At 35.6% G+C, this 23,161-nt stretch overlaps 2 long non-coding RNA genes across 3 annotated transcripts in view; both read right to left on the reverse strand.

Annotated features, from left to right (window-relative positions):
• The window catches only part of LOC138162935 (uncharacterized), a 34,516-nt gene extending 14,798 nt beyond the window's left edge, over positions 1-19,718 (reverse strand). The window contains exons 1-2 of the long non-coding RNA XR_011168753.1: positions 19,437-19,718; positions 12,369-12,517 (exon numbers count right to left, since the gene is read on the reverse strand). This is a non-coding gene — a long non-coding RNA (uncharacterized lncRNA). The remainder of the gene's footprint in view (positions 1-12,368; positions 12,518-19,436) is intronic.
• LOC138162938 (uncharacterized) overlaps positions 1-23,161 on the reverse strand; it is a 1,121,756-nt gene that overhangs the window by 870,888 nt on the left and 227,707 nt on the right. The gene's annotated exons all lie outside the window — the stretch shown is intronic.

Below are 23,161 nucleotides of genomic sequence, written 5' to 3' on the forward strand. Positions count from 1 at the left end.
ACCAAACTCAGGTCCTCCTGACTCTGGGGCCAGCACTTTACTCACTGCACCACCTAGCCGCCCCATGACTTTCATTTGCTCCAATCTAATTTTGAAGGAATTATTCTCTTCAGTGAATTTTTGAAATTCCTTTTCCATCTGGCAAATTTGGCTTTTTAAGGTATTCTTCTCCTCATTGACTTTTTGGGCTTCTCCTGCCATTTGAGTTAGTCTGTTTTCTTAAGGTTTTATTTTCTTCAGTCAGACTGTTGACTTGATTTTCTTGCATCATTATAATTTCTCTTCCCAATTTTTCCTCTACTCTTTTACTTGGTTTTCAAAATCATTCTTGAGCTTCTCTATGGCCTATAACCAGTTCACCTTTTTCTTGGGAGTTTTTGATGCAGGAGTTCTGATTTCATTGTCTTTCTCCCATTCTATGCTTTGATCCTTTTTGTCCCTGAAAATGGAATCTATGGTAGGATTGTGTTTCCTCTGCTTGCTCATGTTGCCAGTCAATAACTTGACTTTTGAACTCTTTGTCATGGTAGAACATTGCTATCATAAGGGAGAGAATTTTGTCCCAAATTTCTGGGGTTTTAGCAGGTGCCAGAACAATTAGAAGGGCACCCTCTTTGCATCCCCCACAGGCTCTGGCACCTGGCCACACACCCAGGCCCTCTACCTAAACCTTGATCCAGATCCAAGCAGGACAAAGGAAGAACGATTATCCTCTGAATGGTTGCTTGGTCCCTGTACAATCTTCAGGCAAGGAGCTCCTGAGGCAGCCATGCAGCACAGCAACCCTGTACACCCCCCTCCCCTCCCACTTATTGCCCCAGAGGCAGGGTCCAGACCATGCTTTTCTATCCACTGACCTTTCACTTTGTCTTTGGCATTTATGGGTTGAGAAGTCTGGAAACCTCCACAGCTGCAGGTGCTTCACTGTCCTGAAGTCTGCTCCAGCCACTGCTGATTGGGGCTGCCCTATGGCCAAAATTATACAGCTCATGTGGGGCTAGGCTCGGCTCCCAGCTGCTTGTGATAGTCCTTTCCTGCCAGCCTGTCGGGTCGTCTTTAGTGGGAGATTTGCTTCTGTCTGTCACTTTGTAGGTTCTGTAGCTCTAAAATTTGTTTAGAGTTATTTTTTTACATGTATTGGAGAAGGTGGAAACCAGAGCCTCTGGGAAGTGCTGCCATCTTGGCTCTGCCCCATAGACTTTCCTTTTCTTTAATGTAGCCTTCTATAGCTGCCTGAGTTATTTTCTGAGACTCAAGTTCAATCATGTTACTTCCCAACTCCAGAAAGTACAGTGACTCCATGTTGACTCTGAAGTTAAATATAATCCTATATTTTATATTTCCTTAAAAAAATAAATCTACTTTTGTTTAAGCTCTATAAGGTCAAAAATGATAGTTACAAATAATACGTTTTCATTTTATAAATAGATATTCGGACAACTAAACAACAGACATATATGGGGAACAGTACTGAACTTTGTTTTAATCTATGTTGGCATGCAATCAAAAATGTATGGAGAAAAATATTCTAGATGCTTTTTTACATCACCACAACCAACTTTTGTTTATGCTTTAATTCTTCTTATGTTAGAATTGCATGTAGTCTCTTTGATTACTCAGAACTCTTTATTTTTCATACACTAAACAAGTGATATTTTGTTATTCCTTATAGCATCATGATATATCACCACTGGTCTCTTAGAAGCTGTGCAAAATTCCTAGAGTCAGTGGGACTAATGTAGTGAGGCAAACTTTTTCATGTTGAGAAGTGAATGAGAACTGAGAGGAAGGGGTAGGCAGAATCACCCACTCTAGGGATAATCTATAAAGTACACTTTGAATTTCTGATGTAGGGGCTTGGGTCCTCTTCAGCATTGTTGAAAAAAAAATCTGTGCCTCAGCAAATACAATAAATCTCTCCCCCTGAGTGGGAGTAGATCCTCCATGTTGTGGCTGTGCTTCCCAAGAATTTCAAAGGTTTGTATGGACAAATCTCAAAGACCTATGAGAAACAACATGAAAAAATAGGAAGAATATGAGGCTAACTACCTGTGTGCCCTAGGGTAACTAATTGAATGTCTCCACACTTCAAATTTCTTATTTATAAAGTGAGAGAGTTGGACTAGACTAAAGGCCTATCCAGCCCCAGATCTATAATACGTGATACTGTTGGAAAATGTTCTTTTGCTTCTCAAATGGCTTCAAGAATTGAATAATGACAATGATAATAATAATGATAACAATAACAACAACAAGAATAACAATAGTAATAGATAAAGCACCAGTCCTGGATTCAGGAAGACCTGAGTTCAAATCAGACCTCAGACACTTACTCTCTGTGTTACCCTGGACAAGTCTCTTAACCCCATTTGCCTTAGTAGTTCCCTCATTTGTAAAATGATCCAGAGAAGGAAATGACAAACCACTCCAGTATTTTTGCCAAGAAAACTCAAAATGGCCTATGAGGAGTCAGACAGGACTGTACAACTGAAGAACAATAAATTCTGATAATAATGAATAAATAACCAGCACTTTAAAGTTTTTAAAGTTCTTTTACGTATCTCATTTTTTCCTCACAGAGATGGTAGCAAGCACTTTTATTATCCTAATTTTATTTATAGGGAAACTCACACCATAAAGAGCTAAATGATTTACCCAAGGTCTCATAGGTAGTTAGTCTCAGAGTACAGATTTGAACTCAGGTCTTCCTAAATCGAGAACTATAACCACTGTACCAAATAACTGCTTTAATTTAGATCCCTTAAGTTTCAGTTGGGCAAATGAAACAGTATGTCAGCCTTTCACTTCTCAGAAGTAACTTACTCTCCTCTTGAACACTGTTCAATAAATGCCAAGTACCACAAGTACCACTTTTCCTACATGTAACTATTTGTCAACAGGAAAAGGAACTCTGAATCTACTGCCAGTCAATAGCTCATGGAGGATATATATATATATATATATATATATATATATATATACACACACATATCTAAGAAGAATTTATATTATATATAAAATATATAGACAATACACTCATGTAGATATGCATGTTCATAATGATATATAGATAGATACACAGCACATACCAACACACATATGCTTGCCTATGTGTGTATATATAATATAGTTACACATGCATGCTTATATACATATGTGTGTGTATATTATGAAGACATTCCAGTCTTGTCGAACTCTTCACGAAGCCATTTGAGGTTTTATTGGCAAAGATACTGGAGTGGTTTGCCATTTCCTTCTCCAGCTCATTTTACAGGTGATTAACTGAAGCAAACAGGGTAGAGAATCTTGCTCAGGGTCACCCAGCTAATAAGTGTCTGAGGCCAGATTTAACCTTAGCAAGATGAGTCCTCATGACTCCATACCCAGCACTCTAGCCACTGTGCCATCTAGCTGCCCATGCATATCATTATTTTGCCTTAAACAGTATAAACATTTTAGCTATGATATGAATGGATGTGTACATGCACATTTATCTTTCTATAATAAATGTGTATATGTATGTACATATATAACTAATACAATATAATTATCCTATATATGTTGTTGTAAATTTGGCAAAGCACTTTACAAATATTATTTAATTTCATCCTCCCAACAACCCTAAGAGGTAGATATTATAATTATTCCCATTTTCAGGTGAGTATAGTGCCAACATAATATTCACAGCATCAGCAGCAACTATGAATATGCCAGCATAATCCTCAATTGTAAAATACAACAGATTCTCCATATAAAAGACAGAAACAAAACATTTATTCAGGCACCAAAATGCCAAATCCCGACACCAGGAAACCAAATCCATCACGCTATAGCACAGCAGGGAGCCACACTGTCCTTTAGCCTTCCCACAAACAAACAATAACAAACCTCTCTGTCACAGCAGGGGGAAAACAAACACTTGGGAGCCTAGCTGTCTCCTTGGGTGTGTCCTCTCCTCCCTCCAGCTCTAACTGCTCTGACTCCCAGCTTCCTGTAGGCTCTGCTACACCTTTCAGCAAGCTTCTCCCATCCCAGGCTTTATGTGATTATAATCAACCTCTTCTGGGGCACGGAAGATTTTCAAATCAGAGATCTTCAAATACCTTTTGGCTTATTAAGGGGTAGGGAAGATCTTAAAATTCCCATTACCTCTATGGTAAGGAAACATAGGTAGACAAAGGTTAAATTAATCACTTGTTATTATATAATTAGCAAGTGTCTGAGGTTCAGTTTGAATTCGGTTCAGCCTGATTCCAGTTTAAAGGCTCTATTTACTAACTTCTTTTTTAATTAAAAGTAGTTTTTTTGTAGTTATGGAAGACCAAATTAGAACATTTAATTGATTTGCTTCTACCTCTGAAACCAAAAGAGAGAGGAAAAAAGAAAAAAAATCATCTTTTAAAAAATTTAAATTGATATAGAAACTTCAGAGTAAGTTATGTGGATAGTCAAATCTATGTGCCAGACTAGGAAAAGAGAAACTAAATCAATAGAATGTTGAAGGTGAAGGTCAGCTTAGAGATCATAGGGTTATGGATTTTGAGCTAGAAGACACCATAGAGGTCTCATAGCTAATACTTGTTTGTATTGGGATTTGAACCCAGATCTTTCTTATTCCACATTCAGGTCTCTTTCAGCTTATAGAACTTTATTCTATACTACCTCATCTAAATCAATTGGTTTACATATAATGGAGGGGAATAAAACTGTTTTCTCTAAAAGTATCAATAATATATTATGAATTGCTAAATATGATCTTTTCCTAGTCCTCATTCTTTTCAAACAATCTGGTGCACCTGACACTGCCAAGTCCCATCTTTTCCTGGATCCTCTCTCCTTTGTCTCCTGGTTCTTCTCCAAAACCATTGCTAACTCATCATTGTTAGCATATTCTTAATTGGGAATCTTCCCCAAGGTTCTATCACAGACTGTCTTTTCTCCTTTCTTTACATTGTTTTTCTTAACTACTTCATTAGATCCCATTAGTTCAATTACGATGTCTATGCAAATTACTCAAGGATCTATGAATTTATTTTCAGTCTTTACCTTGATCTTCAGTCCTCCATCACCAAGTGTGTATTGTACATTGCAAATAAAGGATGTTTCATAGACATATCAAATCAATTATATTCAATACATAATTCTTTGTTTCTTTTCCCCAAATATCTCACAAAAATTTCCTGTTTCTGTCAAAAGAACCATCATCTTTCTACTCTCCTAGATTCATAATATCAGCATTATCCCTGATTCCTCTCTCTCCCTAACCCCACATATCTAAATAATTACAAAATCCTTCTGTTCCTAGTTCTACAGGATCTCTGCAATCCAAACCTTTTCTCCACTCATGCTGATGCCATCATATTTTAGGCCTTCATTTCACTTCATGGGGATTTTTTCATAACCTCCAAATTGATTTCCCTGACTTGTCATTCCTAGATACTGCTGCCAAATGGATAATCCTTAATCACTGATCTAACCATGCTATTTCCCCACTTAATCAACCTCCATAGCACCCTAATTATTGCTAGAATAAAATATAAATCCCTGTGTCCATTTATAAAGCCTTTCATAACATGTCTTGAAGTTAATTTTGCAGCTTCATTGATATTATGTCTCTATTTATTCAACATTTCCAAATATGTTCCTTCCCCTACCCTACCTATTAATCTATTCCATATAACACACAGTGCAAAGCACATCAAAAGAGGCTGATAGTACATGGAATATTTTACACCTGTAACCCCCACCTCCAGATAGAAGAGATGTTCTTTCTTCTCTCTTGGAAAGCAAAGTTTAATCATCAAATTATAAACGTTTGACTTTTTTTTTGCTTTTTGGAGAGCAATTGGGGTTAAGTGACTTGCCCAAGGTCACATAGCTAGTTTTTGTGTTAAGTATCTGAGGCCGGATTTGAACTCAGATCCTCCTGACTCCAGGGCCAGTGTTCTACTCACTGAGCCACCTAGCCACCCATACATTTGAGTTTTCTTTTCTTTTGTTTTGTCTTTACTCTGTTCTACTCTTTAGTGATATTATTTTCTTATTTCTATGTACTTTCTTCTGCATTAATTCACACTTCTTTTCATGATTTTCTGAAATTTTTTTCTTTAGGATTTCTCATGGTAAAGTGATATTCCATTACATTCATGTTTAGGCATTCCCCAAACCATGGCACCTACTTGACTCGAGGCTACTACAATAAGTGTTATACTTTAAATATGCTGTATTGTTTTAAAGTTCTTTCTCAGACTTACATGAATTGATACTGAGTGAAGTAAACAGAAGCAGAACACTACAGTAATGGCAACATTGTGCAATGAATGACTTTGTTAGACTTAAGTCTTCTGAGCAATACAATGAACTAAGATAATTTCAAAAGACTCATGATGAAAAATATTATCCATATCCAAAGAAAGAACTATGGAGTTTGAATGCAGATCAAGCCATACAGTTTTCTCTTTTGTGTGTGTGGGTGTGTTTTCTTTCTCATAAAACTGAGAATCCTTGCTCTTAACATGGGATAAAATTAGGAAACTCTTTAGCTCGGCTTACAGATTTAAGAACTTCTCAGACTCTATCTGATGCTGGTTCAATCTCTTTATAATCTAGACATTGCTTTCTGTCTCTGCATTCCTCCAATCAGCCTCCATTGCTGTCTGGCTGATTTTGATTCTTTCAGGGAAAGATGCATCAGCCCTAGTTGATGGTAGGCCCTTGGTCATATACATAACTCAGGGTATAGTTAGTGAGAAGAATTTGAAAACAAAAATAAGATAGAGGGCACAGAGTAAGGATTTTGGAAGGACTGTATTGGTTCAGTAATCTTCATCTTTATGTTATCAATTTGAGATTTCATCACATTAAAGTAAAGTTAAATGAATTCTCATATAAATGCTGCTTTTAGTCAATACAGTATAAACAAACATTCAGAAGCTGTTGGGCCAGAAATGTAAAAGTATTACCACAATTCATATTTGTGAGAAATGCTTAATTGTCCAGAAAAAAATGACTTGCTACTTTACAGGGGGAAGTATTATAGTCTTAGTTTTTTTTAAATTATCATCAGTAGAACTAAATAGCCTTTTATATTAAGTATGAGCTTCCACACTGTGAGACATCCACTGCCCTGAATCAGGTGGAAAGAGTTCTATGCCCAAGGATCCTTCATGGCTCGTAATGGAAAAGGAAGTTTTCTAAATACTTGAAAAGAATTGATTTTTTAGATACTGCCTATTTCCAGAATTATATTAACTTGATTCATTGAATTCAACAAATATTTTATGATCATATATTTATGTACAAGGCACCATGTATGGTGCTGAGAATATGACAATAAGAATAAGTAGACATATTTATATATAGCATGAATAAGAATATAATAAGTACATATGACATACAAAGTGATCTTTTGAGGGGGAGAGTGATCACAATTGGGAGAATTAAAGAAAGTCTCATAAAAAAGATGGCAATTAAAGCCAGAGAGTCCTTGACTTTTGGGTTTATCTACCCAAGGCTTAGCAGAGTGCCTCACCTATGACCAAAAGAACAGTAAATGCAGGACTACAACAATGTTAAGTAGAAAAAAACAAAATCCACAAAATAATTTTAATATAATGTTGGAAAATTGCAAAGAAAATAAGTGGACTCAAAGAAAAGATATTAGAAGATAACTTCTCCTACTCCTTTGGAAAGGTGACAGGTCTTTAAACCTTTTTCTGGAATTGTTCTATTTTAAGAAAACAATGTCATTGGTCCTAAATTCTTCCCTTATCCATAGCTGATGATATTGTATTCTTAAAACAGAATAATTCCAGAAAAAGGTTGAAAGACTTGCCACCTTTCCAAAGGAGTTGGAGGAGTTGTCTTCTCATATCTCTGTTTGGGGCCATATATATTCTGTGTAATATATGATTGTGATGGCATGTTTTTGTGCTATAAGAAATGACAAGCAGGATGATTTCAGAAAAAAAAGTGGAAATACTTACATGAACTGATGAAAAGTGAAGTGAGCAGAACTAGGAGAACGTACACAGTAACAGCAAGATTGTGCGATGAAGAACTATCAATGACTTAGCTGTTCTTAGAAATACAATGACCCAAGATAATCACAAAAGACTAATGTCACTTTCTGTGATTCCTTAGTTTTTTTTATTCGTCTTGTACAAAATGAGTAATAGGAAATATTTTACATGATTGCACATGAATAAACTATAACAGATTTCTTACTGTCTCAGGGAGAGTGGGGAGTAAGAGAGAGAGAAGTTAAGAAATTTAAAATTAAAAATAAAAATTAACTAAAATTTAAAAAATGTTTAAAATTGTCTTAATATGTGATTGGGGAAGAGTTGAATATTATTTTAAAAGGACATAATATCATAATTTTCAGACTAAGCAAAGTTCACCAAAAAAAGAAAAAGAGGACAGTATAAAGAGGACAGTATATAAGGGTCACAAATTGAGAGGTGGAAGGCACATTGAAGGGCATTTATTCCAATCAACCTAATTTTATAGATGAAAAAACATGGGTAGTGAAGGTCAAGCCTAGAATTTGAACCCAGGGTCTCTGACTCAAAATTTAGAACTCTACTGAGTTGGCAATGTTATAAAAACCATTTTAAATATCACACACTCTTCAATTCTTATTATTCTCAGAATTTTCAATCTAAAGGGTGACAAATGGCTAGGGGAAAGGATTGTTCTTTAAAAACTGGCAGATATGCCAGAAGAAAGGCATCTCTAATTTTCTACTCCATTCAATTAAACCAATGTTGACAAAATATTGAAATTATGGAGATGTAGAAGTTGAAGTCCCAGGACCTGTCCTTAGAATTTTCTGTCTAATATGGAAAGTGAACATAATAAGGAAAAAAAGCATTAAAGGCAATTTACTTACCTAAAAAACTTCAATTGCTCCCTACTAGCTCTGGAATGAAATATTAACTTCTTTCTCTGTTTGGCAGGTAAAACTCTTCAAAATATGGTTTTTGAAACCTATCATTTCAGTTTTATTACAAGTTATTTATCTCCTGACACTCTAAGGTCTAGGCCTACTTACTGTTCTTGGTATACAATGCTCCATTTCCCATCTCCATGCATTTGCACTGGCTGTATCCCCTGCCTACATTGCTCTTCTTCCTCACTTCTCCCTCTTGGAATTTTGGGCTTATTTTTTTTTTCTTTTTGAAAATTTAATATTGCACTTTTCCCATATAAAATTTTTAATATTCTTTTTTCTTTTATTTTGAGTTCCAAATTCTCTGCCTCCATTAGAATATATAAGTTTTTGGGGGGCAGGGCCTAGTTCACTCTTGTCTTTATATGCACTGTGCTTAACAGAATTCCTGGTACTAGAAAAAAATGTAATGGTAAATGCTTGCTGATTGACTTGAAACGCAGTCTCAGATGGGTATAGACAAGACAGGAAGTAGACAGGAAGAGACCAATGTGGACTGCAGTGTGCAGGAAGGATTCATAAGGAGAGGGACCTCAAGCTGGAGCTCATGGGGTTTGTTCAGAGCAAGAGGAGGCTCAACCACAAAGAGAAAGACTGATCACTTCTTGTGCCAGGCTCTGGAATTGGCAGGCACCAATCATACTCTGGTTCAAACTACTTGGACAGCTTTTTAGACTCAGGCTAGAATGATGAAGATAGAGATCTGGCAGAGACAGAGGGAGGACCATCACAGAAGCTGCCCAATGTCCAACCTCCCTTCATGCTTCAATGTGACTGCTCCCCATCAGGCTCTGCTGTGCCTGGTACTGCTCGAGAGAGAGAGAAAGAGATGGAGGGGAGAGAGACAGAGACAGAGAGACAGAGACAGAGAGAGACAGAGAGACAGACAGCGCAAGACAGAGTGACAGCGCAAGACGACAGAGAGAGAAACAGAGTCAGAGACACAGACAGAGATGGAGAGACAGACAGAGACAGAGACGGAGAGACAAATAAACAGAGAGAGAATTTTCTAGTCTTAAACACCTGGATTTTTTTTTTTTAGATTTAGCCAAAGTGGCATGGTACAGCACAGAGTTCAGTCAGCCAATGGCTAGGTAGTTGGAAGAAAATCCGAGAGATTTAATGGGGAATAAAAGATGAAGTGGAAGGACAGAGGGAGTTTAGGCAATATGAACAACTGGAGAATGGAAAAGGAACTAGGACCTGTGGAAAAGCACACAGAGTTTTCAAAAAATAGTCATTGTTGAGGTACCAATATTCCACATGCTCTACTTATCATTCTGGACAAGTCAATTACCTCTGTCTTCCTCAGTTTTCCTATATGTAAAATGGGGATAATAATAGTACATACCTTCCAGGGTTGTCATGAGGATAAAATGAGATAACATTTCTAAAGTGCTTTGCTAACCTTAAAACTCATTAAAGTTGTAGTTATTGATATTGTTATAGAAAATCAGGAGGAACACAGTGCTCATTATTACTACTTGCATTTAAAAGGCAGATGATAAAGATGGATTTTTGGTCAATTTTACTTTTCGAATAAAATTGGTGGAATATTTTTTTTCTTGATATTGCATTGGTGACAGCTTTATTTTTTATTTTATATATATATATATTTATATATTATTACTATCATAATAACTGACATTTATGCAGAACTTTGAATTTTATGAAGCAGCTGGTAGTACAGTGGAGTCAGGAACATCTGAGTTCAAAAGCAGCCTGAGGTCCTTACTCACTGTGTGATTCTGGGTAAATCATTTACCTGATGCTTGCCTCATTTTTTTTCAACTATAAAATGGGGATAATGAGAGCCCTTACCTCAAGGATTTGTTGTAAGGACTGACTTTTTAAAAAAGTGCTTAGCACAGTACCTGGCACATAGCAGACACTATATAAATGCTAATACCTTTCTCCTTCCTTTTCCCTTATCTTCTCTACATTAATTTTTTTTTTGCTTTTTGGAGGGCAATTGGGGTTAAGTGACTTGCCCAAAGTCACAAAGCTAACAAGTGTGTCAAGTGTCTGAGGCCGGATTTGAACTCAGGTCCTCCTGACTCCAGGGCCTGTGCTCTATTCACTGCACCACCTAGCTGCCCCCTCACTGCGTCACCTAGCAGCCCCCTACATTACTTCTTTTTATCCTAGATTTAGAACTGGAGGTACTTTAGAGACCACATAGTGCAACTTTATCACTGTAGTAATGAAAACACTGAGACTCAAATAAGTTACAAAACTTGCCCTATGTAGTCAGTGACAGAGCTAGGATTAGAAACCAGTCCTCTGGAAATCCTTCATTCTTTACAATCTACCACACTGCCTCCACACCCTTCTTATCTTTATAACAGCAATCCAAGAAATATGCAACAGTGTTATCATCTTTATGTAATGGGTTTTTCTCCCATAGTCAATCGATTTTAACTACATATATCTTTTTCACCAGACTTCAGATGGATCTGTGAGTAGAAAATGGCCAAGTGTTAAAGAGAATGATGAGATTTTCCTGAATCCTAGTGTGGCAGGTGTTGAAAAGAAAGATCATGGAAAAGATAAGTTTAAGTGCAGTCAAGTGAGTTCAGGAAAGTATTTTCTGAGGGAGTGGAGGGGGGCCAATGCATGTGCTAGAGTCTGGAAGTTAGAATCTACAATTTGAAAGGCAATGGCTAAAAACTTTCTTCTTTGTGACTTCTAAAATGCAGCCTTAAATTTTCAAATAAAAGTGTCTGAGGTGCTGTTCAGACCATACCTGCAGTACAACCTAGTTTTCTAACAAGCTAAATTATTTAATAAATCTCATAATCATCAGGATTCCATAATTGTGTACTTTTTCATTCTTTTTAAGGAAGTCTTTAAGTCAAGAAAAACTCCCAATTTACTTTCTTTGGGCAGTGAGCAAATCAAGCAGATTTTTCTGAAATTCATTTTCAGTTAGTCCAAAAGTTACATGCTGAATGTAGTAGGTATGCCTAGAGAGCAAAAGACTGAACACGCTACTTCTCAGTTATAATAATTTTGTCTATGTTTGGAATTGGAATATATTTTGTCTACATATGAAATGGGGTGAAATAAGTAAGCAAAGTCTGTCTCAGTCTTCTGCCCAACTCTATTTCTCTGCCTTATTCTCTCCCACCTCTTTTTCTCACTTTCACTTCTGTCCAAGAAGGCCAGAGTTCTTACATCCCCATCTCTCCAGGGATTGTCATGGGGGCCCCCCACCAAAGTTTATCCTCTCTCTATACCAAACAAAACCTTCCTACACCATTCATAGATTTATGCCTTGCTAATCCTTGATTTTGGTTAGACATGATGAAGGCTTTTTTTGCACTTATTGCCACTTAGATCCTGATGAAACTTTCTAGAGTGCTTCTAAAGCTTCTAAAGTGATCAGGTTCAATATAAATCTATGCCTTTTTACCTTAGCTGACCTCGTGTGGTTCTGTACATCCTTTTATTCATTTCTTGTTAATTTCTTTTCACATTCCCCATAGCAATGGTTCTTTACAAAGCTTCTCCATGCTTCCCAAGTCTCATCCCCAACTCCATTCTTCAGCAGCTATCATGGACCTGTATTTTGAGAAGATTGAGATTATCCCAAGTCAGTATTAACTTTCTTCACACTTACATATGATATAAGTCTTGAGGGATAAATGTCTTCCTTAATATCTCAGCAAGAATTGACCTTTCTCTTCTCTGATTTTAAAATAGTACTTCATATCTTTTTTTCTCCCTTGATTTCATTTTGGACCCCAGTTCTTTTTTGTAAGGGCCTTACTTTTCCCACAGACTTGTAAAGTCCCTGAGTGTACTGATGGACCTTTGTATCTCTTTTATATGCTAGCCCTGTCATTGGATACAAATATCTCTCCAAATGCAAGATTGTATGGAAAATCAATATTCATGCTAGGAAAGTCCTTTCCCACATTCTGCTCCTTTATTCCTGGTCTTTGAAGAAAGCTAGAGAGATGGTAATTCTGAAGTATGGGGAATGAAGTCAGAGTGGAATTCTGTCATGAGGGTGAGCATGAGCAAAGGCAGCTAGATGGAAGATGCAACTCTTTGTAGAAGGAACAAATATCTGGTATGTTATATTGACTAACAGAAAGTGCAAGAATAGGGGCAATATGACATAAAATTGGAAAGGTAGTTGGAAGTTCAACTGTGAAGGGTTTGAATGCTAAAGATAATATGGATTTTATCCTAGAGGCACTAGACGTAGATTGTGTATTGGGGAGGAGGAGCAAGGAGGCAAAGGGGGGGGGAAGATTGACATAATTCTCCATTTTAGAACTATTAATTTATCAACTATGGGTGATGGATTGAAGAGGAAAGAGAATGAAATTAGGTTGATCAATTAAATAATTCCAGTAAGAAAGACGAGATGAAGGACTGAATTAGAGGAGAGAACGGGACCATCAGGGGTAATATTTTGGAGGTAGACTTGACAAGACTTAGAGATTGATTGAATATGGAAAGAAAAATCAAGGATGACTCCAAGTTTACAAATCAGAATAACTGGAAGAATGACGAACAAAACAAGGAAGCTGGAAGAAGAAGAGTTGTTGCTTGTGGGGAGAAGACAATTCAGGGTCATTAGGCATGTAGAGCATCTATTTTTTTTTAATGAGAAAATTGATTGTGACTGCTACACACAACAATGTGCATCAATTCAATCCCATGGCCTTGTAGAGAAGATCATTCTAAACTTAAAGCTTGTTGGTTATTTACCTGCCCCAGGTGTACCTCAAAACTGCTTCCTGAGGAGGATCAGTCATGCTGCCCACATCAAGCTCACTCTCTGATATACTCCTCCTCTCTTTCAAGTGCCTTGCCCCCAGGAGGATATCCCCTTTCTCTTCCCCTTCCTACTCTTCCCCTTCAGTACTCCTAAGTGTTTTTCCTTTCCTTATTAATATATAAACTTTTTGAGACTAGGAAATTGTCTTGTTTTCTGGTATTTGTTTCCCTTGTATTTGACACAGTATCTGGCACATAATAAGCCATTATTAAATACTTTATCTTTTTATGGTATATAAGGTAAGCAGGTTGACTTTTTTTTGCCTTTCCTAGACAAATCTCTATGGATGGAAAGAAAATATTTTCCCAAAAGGTGTTGCTTGATATCTCTATTTATCCAGTCATCTGTCACTCATGACAGAAAAATGACTCAGGCAATTCATAGGTGATAAAAATAAATAGGTCGTAAAATGTCTAGGGCTGTCATTGTGCCAGTTTTCCCAATAGCAGTGCTGGGATGAAGCCTGATATAGAACTGTACATTGTTGAGTAAATGCTGTTGAATGTAAATTCTATCTTCTGCTGATCATTTGAAGTCACTCTTGTTCAGTCCTGATAATTCACTTCCTCTGGGAATATTTTCCATTTATTGTGTATATCTTGAATATACATAGTTTCTGCGTATTATGTCTCCTAATAGAATGAATGTGGACTGAGAGATTCATTGTGTTCTCAGTATTAGCACAATGTGTGATGCAAAGTAAGTACTTAATTAATTCATGCTGATTATTTATTGACTGACTATCCCTAGCCTTATTTCCTCAGACCATGTCCCAGTTTACCAATGTTGTTCTTTAAAGGTAGCAGCCAGAACTCAACACAACACTTTAGTTTCTTGAGAAGTATTTCTTTTCCCCAGAAATTATCAATCTTAATACTGAGCCACTTTTGCCATCCAGTTTTCCTAATTTATCTTGATTTTCTTATTGCATAGTTGAAAGCAATGCCTCACCATGTAGAGGGTTGTAGCCTCTTTTCACAGTATACACCCCCTGCTAGAGTGTGTGTTTATACTTTATTATTTATGATATAACCTGCAAAGAAGTAAGCTATTGGTACTAGGCTGTTAAACAATACTGCCACTCTTGAAATATCATCTACGGATTCAATAAATACTGAATATTTTAGTATTTTGGACAAGATAAACCTAGTTAAGCAGGTAGAAAAATGCCCTACATATTTACATGATATAATGTGAATCCCAATTTAGAATAATCCAGAGACTCATAGTCTGCATCTTCTTCATGTATAAACTAGATTAATAATTTGTAGTAACTATCTCTCATGGTTATTGTGTTTAGAAAACACATTTAAAGCTTTAAGATGCCATATTATTATAATCATTTTGATGATAATTATCATTACTTTCATTATCAGCAGTAGCAGCAGCAATAGAAGGAGGAGGAACAAGAGAAAGGAGATAGACATATTAAAGGCAGGCAGGTAGCAGAATGAATGAAATGCTGAGCCTGGGGGCAGAAAGACCTGAATTCAAATCCAGCCTCAGATGTTTATTAGCTTTGTGACCACTTCACCAGTTTACCTCAGCTTCCTCATCTGTAAAATGGGGATTTAATAATACTACCTACCTTCCAGGGTTGTTACAATGATAAAATGAGGTGATATATATATATATGTATGTATGTATGTATGTATTGCCTTTTTGGAGGAGGAAGTCAGGGCAATTGGGGTTAAATGACTTGCCCAAGGTCACACAGCTAGATTTTGTGTTAAGTGACATGAAGGTGGATTTAAACTCAGGTCCTCCTGAATACAGGGCTGGTGCTCTATCCACTGTGCCACCTAGCCACACCTGATATTTTATTTTTAACTCTTTACAGCACTTAACACAGGGCCTGGCACATAGTAGGTACTTGATAAATGTTTTCTTCTCCCTTTCTTCATTCCCCAGTTGAAGTTTCTGTAGTTGAATTAGAATAAATGTGTCAGATATGTAGCCCATGGGATATATATTGGCCCCAACACTCCCCAGTGCAGCCCAAACCAGATTACAATATAATTGGGAAATATTTTATAAAATACATAAAAACAATAAAACAGACAATGTTGAGATGTTCTGTGCTTTTCTAAGTCAACATGTGTCCCATAGGGATCCTTAAATATGATTTAGTGGCTCCTGTTTCTTTTTGAATTTAATGTTATTGGACTAGAATACCATCTAAGTGTCTTAGAATGCTAAGATCTTATAGTTATAATATTCAGGTCCTTTAAGAAATAATGCAAGAAAATATGTTATAATCTGTTACATTATTTAAATATATAGTTCTTAATTTCATATGTGTATAGGAATATGTGTGTATACACATACATCAACATTATTTAACATGTGAAAGGAATTCCTGAATGAGAAAAATCCCTCTACCAATAAAGTCAGCAACTTTTCTTTAACTTGCAGTCTTAAAGAGTTGTTTAGAGCACTGTGAGTTTAAGGAAATTTGCCAAGGGTCACATAGTGAGTATGCAACTCAATCCCAGGTCTTTCTAACTAAATTGATTTCAACCTGATTACTTTTTAGTATAATAAATGATACATGAATGCATAGGTAAGAATAAGACACCATCACTGCATAGTGAAATGTGAATATGGAGTAATGGGAAAAATGTTTGTAAAGAACATTTCTACCAATTCCTTTTGGGGGTGAGAACATGCCCTGGTAAAAATAAAAGTGATCTACTCAACACACAGAAGGAGATATGTATTTTAAGATGTCCAAGGAGGGAATTTTTTTTGTTTAACTACTTACTTTTGTTGCAAGTTTTGAAAATGTTTTACTTCTTTTATTTATTTATTTATTTTTCTGATTTGGGATAGGGGCAATAGTATGAGAAAGAGAGAGACAGAGAGAGACAGAGACAGACAGACAGAGACAGACAGACAGAGACAGAGAGAGAGAGAGAGAGAGAGAGAGAGAGAGAGAGAGAGAGAGAGAGAGAGAGAGAGAGAGAGAGAGAGAGAGAATGAGAAGAGAAAGAGAGAGAATGAGAAGAGAGATTTGGGGATAGGATTCCACATCCTACCCCATCTCAAAATGAGAAAAATAAAGAAGTAATGTCAGAAGAAGTCATAGCCCAGTAGGACAACTTTGAAAGTTACACATTGAATTGATGATATATTTTAAAAGATTTGGCAAGCTCTTCATAACAGAGATTTTGAGGTTCACACGCAATAATCTTTCTTATATCCAATATATACTGAAGTCTTCATTTCACTTGCTATTTGTTAACCATAATTTACAAAAAACATAAGCATGTCAGAAAAAACTATTTCCCTGCACTGTACAAAAGCATTTCTAACCATTTGTTACATTTGCCTTCTTACTCTTGAAAATGGCATGACTTATCAGTTTCCTAGTTAGGAATGGATAGAGTTCTGTACCTGATATCAGAAATATCAATGTTCAAATCTGGTCTCAGACATGTTTTAGGGTAAATTACTTGACCTTTTTCTGACTTAGTTTCCTCATTTCTAACATGGGGATATTAATATTATCTACCTTCCAGAGTTGATGTGAAGATAAATTTAGATAATGTGTATAAATTGCTTTGCAAATTTTAAAGCACTATATAAATGCTATTTAATTTTTATTTTGTTCCCTACCCCCAGTTTCCTAGAGATAGCTTTCCATAGCCCTAAGAGCATGAAGACACTCTTCCAAAAGTGTTAGCAAAGTCCCTGCACTTTTTCTCTCTAGCTGTCTTTCTTCATTCACCGACCTCAGAGGTAAGTCCCATTGTATTTTATAAACAGTATATGTATAGCAGGAAAACATGGAGGATAATTGGACTAATAGAAATTAAATTTAGAGAAGTCCTCTGAAGTCATATCCCTAATCTGTCAACACATGATAATTCCTCCAAGAGCACTTGCCAGGAGCCTTTTTTCGCTTGAGTGTAATTTAACTTTAAAAAATGACATTTCCAACATACCTCTTGCCAAACTATTACATAGCTTAATAAATCTTCATAGTGCTAGTCAGAGTGAAGAGTTATATCCAAATATGAATCTTACCTCTAAAGGGAATTTACAATAGCCCCTTCCCATCCCTCTCACACTGACCAGTTTTTCAGAAACTTTCCCTTTCTCTCTTCCTTTCGCCTCTCTCTCTAGTCCTGTAAAACGTAACTGGAGTTAAGAATAGAATGGGCCTGATTTGGATATTTTCTCCTTTTTCATTTTTCATCCATCTCTCCCCACAGTTCTCTTTTGTATGGAATTGACAGAAGAGTGCATTAGAAGGGTTTTATTATGTAAATTTCTTTATAAGGCATGTGCATGTTGCTATGGCAGAAATAATTTAAAAAGCTTCACTAATACCTATGCAGAGAGTACTCATGTTCAGGACTTAAATGAATTAGGTCTCCTGTTATTTTTTCATTGTTATTTCTTTTTACTCCATTCATTAATTATTCATCCATTCATGTATGTATGCATGTATTCATTCATTTATTTAATTGTTCATTCATTCATTTGTTTATTATTTATTGCTTTAATGCTACAAGGGGTAATTTCAGGTAAAGAATATTTATGTATAACTAAATTTCATATGTTATCCTGCAACACTATATTTATTTCAGGTAGACATAAATATCCTAAAAATACTCTGTGTAGCATGTCAGAGTGTATTTTAAAGGAAATAAATATGAGACAAACATTTTCTTATCTTCTCAAATCAGTTTCTAGTCATTAAGAGACCCATGAATTGTCTTTCAGAGTAAACCTGGTTGCCAGATTGAGGAATAATTTCTTGTGTCAGGATTATGATGCAAGGTCTTTGCAGAATAAAATTCTTTTCTGGAACAATTGTCAAAACACTTTTCAAATAGAGAGATTACTTTTCATCTCTGACACTGATTTGTGGATCATTGACTAAAGCAAATCACTGTCCAGTTTAATGGGCTGTGCAGTGAGCCATAAAAAGTAAGGCCTCTTCTCACTATGGACTTTGAGCACAATATCCTCCAATGACATTATGGCTTGTGTTGTGTGAATATATGATGTATGGTCCTGGACTTCTCCCATAATCTTCTCTTCACACTATGTTGCTTTTTGACTAGAAGGGCATGATTCTGATTTGTAGGGCTGTTACTACAATTTCTCCAAGGAACAGTCCATTGCTATTTCTTGAAGTTAAGTGTGTGCCTGAGGTTTGGTTTCTGAGATTCTGGATATAGAAGAAGGAATGGCCTACTATATGAAATAGTTTTGTCAGAGCTCTGGAAATGTGCCCTTCATCTTGTTTGAGAAGATGTCTTCTTGCAAACTCAGAAAGGTCACTTAAAGCTCAAGCTGTTCTGAGATAGCTCCTCCTTAAAGGTGAAAATAAGGAAATTTTTTATTTCCACAACTGGAGAAGTAAATTATCAACTTGAAGTGTGTGATCTCTTATTTACTAAACTCAGAATCAATCACAGAATGACTCACAATGTTAGATGCCAGGTAATTTGATCATCATGTTCTTTGTTGATCTGAAACATTCTTATAGCACAAGGGACATTACTTTCAAAGATGTCTAAAGATGAAGGTTATACAGAAAAATGAGGATTATGTAGCAGCAAGCACCTCAGCATTCCCTGCCAATACAGGTTCTTAGATCTGCTTTTCTAAAGGAAAGCAACTCAAAATGAGTTAACAAGCTTACTTTAATCAATCAAACATATAATCATTTACCTTGTTCAGGGGAAAAAGGTCAGCACTCCGAACTTCAGAGTATACAGACAGAAGTTACAAAGCAGGTTACAAGAAAACAAAAAAACATATCAAGTAGACAAGCTTCCAAACTGTCCAACCATTACATCCATACTAAATCACAGTTACCAGAGAGAGAAGCATCAACATCTGGGTTTTCAAAGCCAGGGTGCTCTCAGCAACAGCTGCCCATAGTTTCATCTGGTCAAATCATACAATACTTCTCAAAGTGAGCCCCAAAGCAAAGCTTCCCATCAGGGCTTATATAGCCTTCTCCTGGCTCAGAGAATGTAACAACCTTCTTGAACCACTGCCCAATCACAAAGTATCTCCTGAAAAGCAAGCCTCCCACCACAGGCTCCAGGTGCACTTGAGCCTAGGGGCAGGGAAGATCATACAAGTTTACATTCCCGTTACAGATTATTGTGTTGATAAGATATCTGCTTGAGTATGTTAATATTAAACATTGTACAATGCCTACTTTAACACTGATGATCCAATTGAATATATATGCACATGTAAATTCTGCTTTTTAAAAAAAGTCTGGAATTAGAGTTTTGCAATATACAATATAAGGGTCACACATCCAGTGATAAACCCCCAAAACATTCAGAATTTATTAATATCATAATGGTTTTGCTTTAGTCAACTGCGTAATAAAATGTGATCTGTAATACACCAGAATGGAAAGTGTTCAGAGAATATAACTTTTACATGCCCCATGACACCAGGCAACTGTTAAAGGCTGTAAGTTGCAGAACAGGCGCTGCTCTGTTTAGTTAAGAGTTCCATTTATAAAAAATTTCAAAATCTGGTTTAAAAAAACACCTCCTTTTATGTGCACAATAATTATATGGTGTTCCAAATTAAAAACATAGAAATATGGAAGGAGGAGGAAATATTATCACCTTTGATAAAAACAAGAAACATGGAGAACTTCTTAAAAATATGTGACTTATCCTTAAGTGATATTATTTCATTCAAAGGAACATCCCTGTGAAGTAGCGATCATTACAAAATCAAGTAAAATGACTGAGAGTGTTGGGTCTGGAATCAAGAAGACCTGAATTCAAATCCAGTCTCCTCTGCCTCTTTGTAAAATCACTTAGTTGATGTCTGCCTCAGTTTCCTTGTTTGAAAATGGAGATGATAATAGCATATAACAAGGGGTTTTGTAACAATCAAATGAGGTATCATATAGAAATTGTTTAGTACAGGGCCTGGCAAATAGTAAGCATTATAAATGTTAATCATTATCTTTGTATAGAGCAACTTCTTAAAAAGACCCAAGCCAGTAATTCTATCTTATTATCAGTCACTTGCATTATTTTTTTGTTGTTTCAAGTTACAAAATGACTTAGATTTATCATTGTGAAATAGTCTCAAGTTTAAACCAGTTTAATGGTCCTCAAAATGTATGCATTCATCTAGTTATATGGTGAACTATATTTTAAATATTATTTATGTTTATTTTTTAAAAATATTGAGTTCTAAATTCTTTCTTCCTCTATTCTTTCTCCAATTCATTGAAAAATCAAGTAACAGGACATCAGTTACACATGTGAAATCATGTAAAACATATTTATATATTAACTATATTTCAAAAAAGGGGAAAAATAAAGTGAAAAACTTACAGTTCAATTTGCATTTGGAATTCATCAGTTCTTACAAGGAGGTGGTTGGCATTTTTCATCATGGGTCCTTTTAGAATTAGAATTTCCTTGGATTATTGTGTTGATCAAAGTAACTAGGTCTTTCATAATTGATCTTCCATACCATATTGCTATTTCTGTGTACAATGATCTCCTGGTCCTGTTCACTTTACTCTGCATCAATTCATATACACTTCCAAGGTTCTGCTTGTCATTTCTTATATGACAATAATATTGTATTACAATCATATACCACAATTTGTTCAGTCATCCAACAATTGATGGACATCTCCTCAATATCCAACTCTTAGCTGCTATCTGTCTATCTGTTTATCTATCTATCTATCTATCTATCTATCTATCTATCTATCTATCTATCTATCTATCTCTATCTATCTATCTAATCTATCTATTAGCAGATAGGCCATTTCTCATGTTCTTTGATCTCTTTGGGATACAGACCTAGTAGTGGAATTGCTGGGTCAAAGGGTATTCAGTTTTCTAGCCCTTTAGGTATAGTTCCAAATTACTCTCCAGAATGGTTGGGCCAGTTCACAACTCCACCAATAGTGCATTACTATCCCTGCATTTCCATTTCCCCTCCAGAATTTACAATTTTCCTTTCTGTCATGTTAGCTAATCTGATGGGATGAAAGTCATACCTCAAAGTTATTTTAATTTACAATCCTTTTATCAGTGGTGATTTAGAGAATTATTTTTCATCACATGAGTAAAGATATCTTTGGTTTCATCTTCTGAAAACTACCTACTCATATTTTTTGACCATTTATCAATTTGAAAATGGTGCTTTTTTTAAAAATTTGTTTCAGGAGAAATGAGACTTTTATCACAGAAACTATTTGCAAATTATTTTCTTCCCCAGTTCCTGATTTCATTCCAATCTTGACTTTATTAATTTTGTTTCTTTAAAAACCTTTTTTAATTCATGGAATCAAAATTACTCATTTTGCTTCCAGTGATGAGTTTTAGCTCTTATTTGGTCATAATGCCTATCCTTATTTGTGGATCTGTGAGGTAACTTTTTTCCCTATGATCCCCTAATCTGCTTATGAAATTAACCTTTCTGACCAAATCATATACTTATTTTGACCTTATCTTGGCATATAGTGTAAAATATTGGTCTAAGTCTAGCCCTGCCAAAACTTGTTTCCAGTTTTCCTAGCAATTTGATCAAATAGTGATCTTGCATCTTTGAGTTTATCAAGCACTAGATTGCTATGATCATTTAATATTAAGTATTTTATGCCTAATCTATTTCACTGATTCACTGCTCCATTTCTTAGCTATTGTCAGATTATTTTGATGGTTACCTCTTAGCAATATTGTTTGAAATCTGGTATTTCCAGGCAATCTTCACATTTTTTTTCACCAATTCCCTTGATAATCTTGATCTTTTGTTCTTTCAGATGAGTTTTGTTATTATTTCTCTAGCTCTGAAGAATAATTTTTGGTAGTTTGTTATGGCATCGAATAAATAAATTAACTTAGGTAGAATTGTCATTTGTATAATATTGTCTAGGTCTTCCATAAGCACATTGTATTTCTCCTGTTGGTCACATCTGTCTTTATTTGTCTGGAAAGTGTTTTGTAGTTGTGTTTAGATATTCCCTAGGTCTGTTTTGGCATGTAGATATCCAAGTACTTTACATAGTTTGTATTTATTTTATAAAGAATTTTTCTATATATTCCTGTTGGATTTTGTTGGCAACAAGCTGATCATTTCTGTGAATTTATTTTATATCCTGCAACTTTGCTGAAGTTGTTAATTATTTCTGTGAGATTTTTAGTTGATTCTCTAGGGTTGATGAAAAGATATTATCACATCATCTACAAAGAATGACAATTTCATTTAACCACTGCTTATTCTTATTATTTTAATATCTTTTTTGGTCTAATTGACATAGCTAGCATTTCTAATACAATGTTGAATAATAGTGATGATTATGGTCATCCTTGCTTTACCTGGATCTTATTGGGAAGGCTTCTTTTTCATCCCCATTAGAGATAACGATTGTTCTTGGTTTTAGATAGATA

This window comes from Petaurus breviceps, unplaced genomic scaffold, assembly GCF_028583685.1.
Source record: "Petaurus breviceps papuanus isolate PSGF00001 unplaced genomic scaffold, PetGlider_PUasm1.0 186, whole genome shotgun sequence".
Classification (NCBI taxonomy): domain Eukaryota; kingdom Metazoa; phylum Chordata; class Mammalia; order Diprotodontia; family Petauridae; genus Petaurus; species Petaurus breviceps.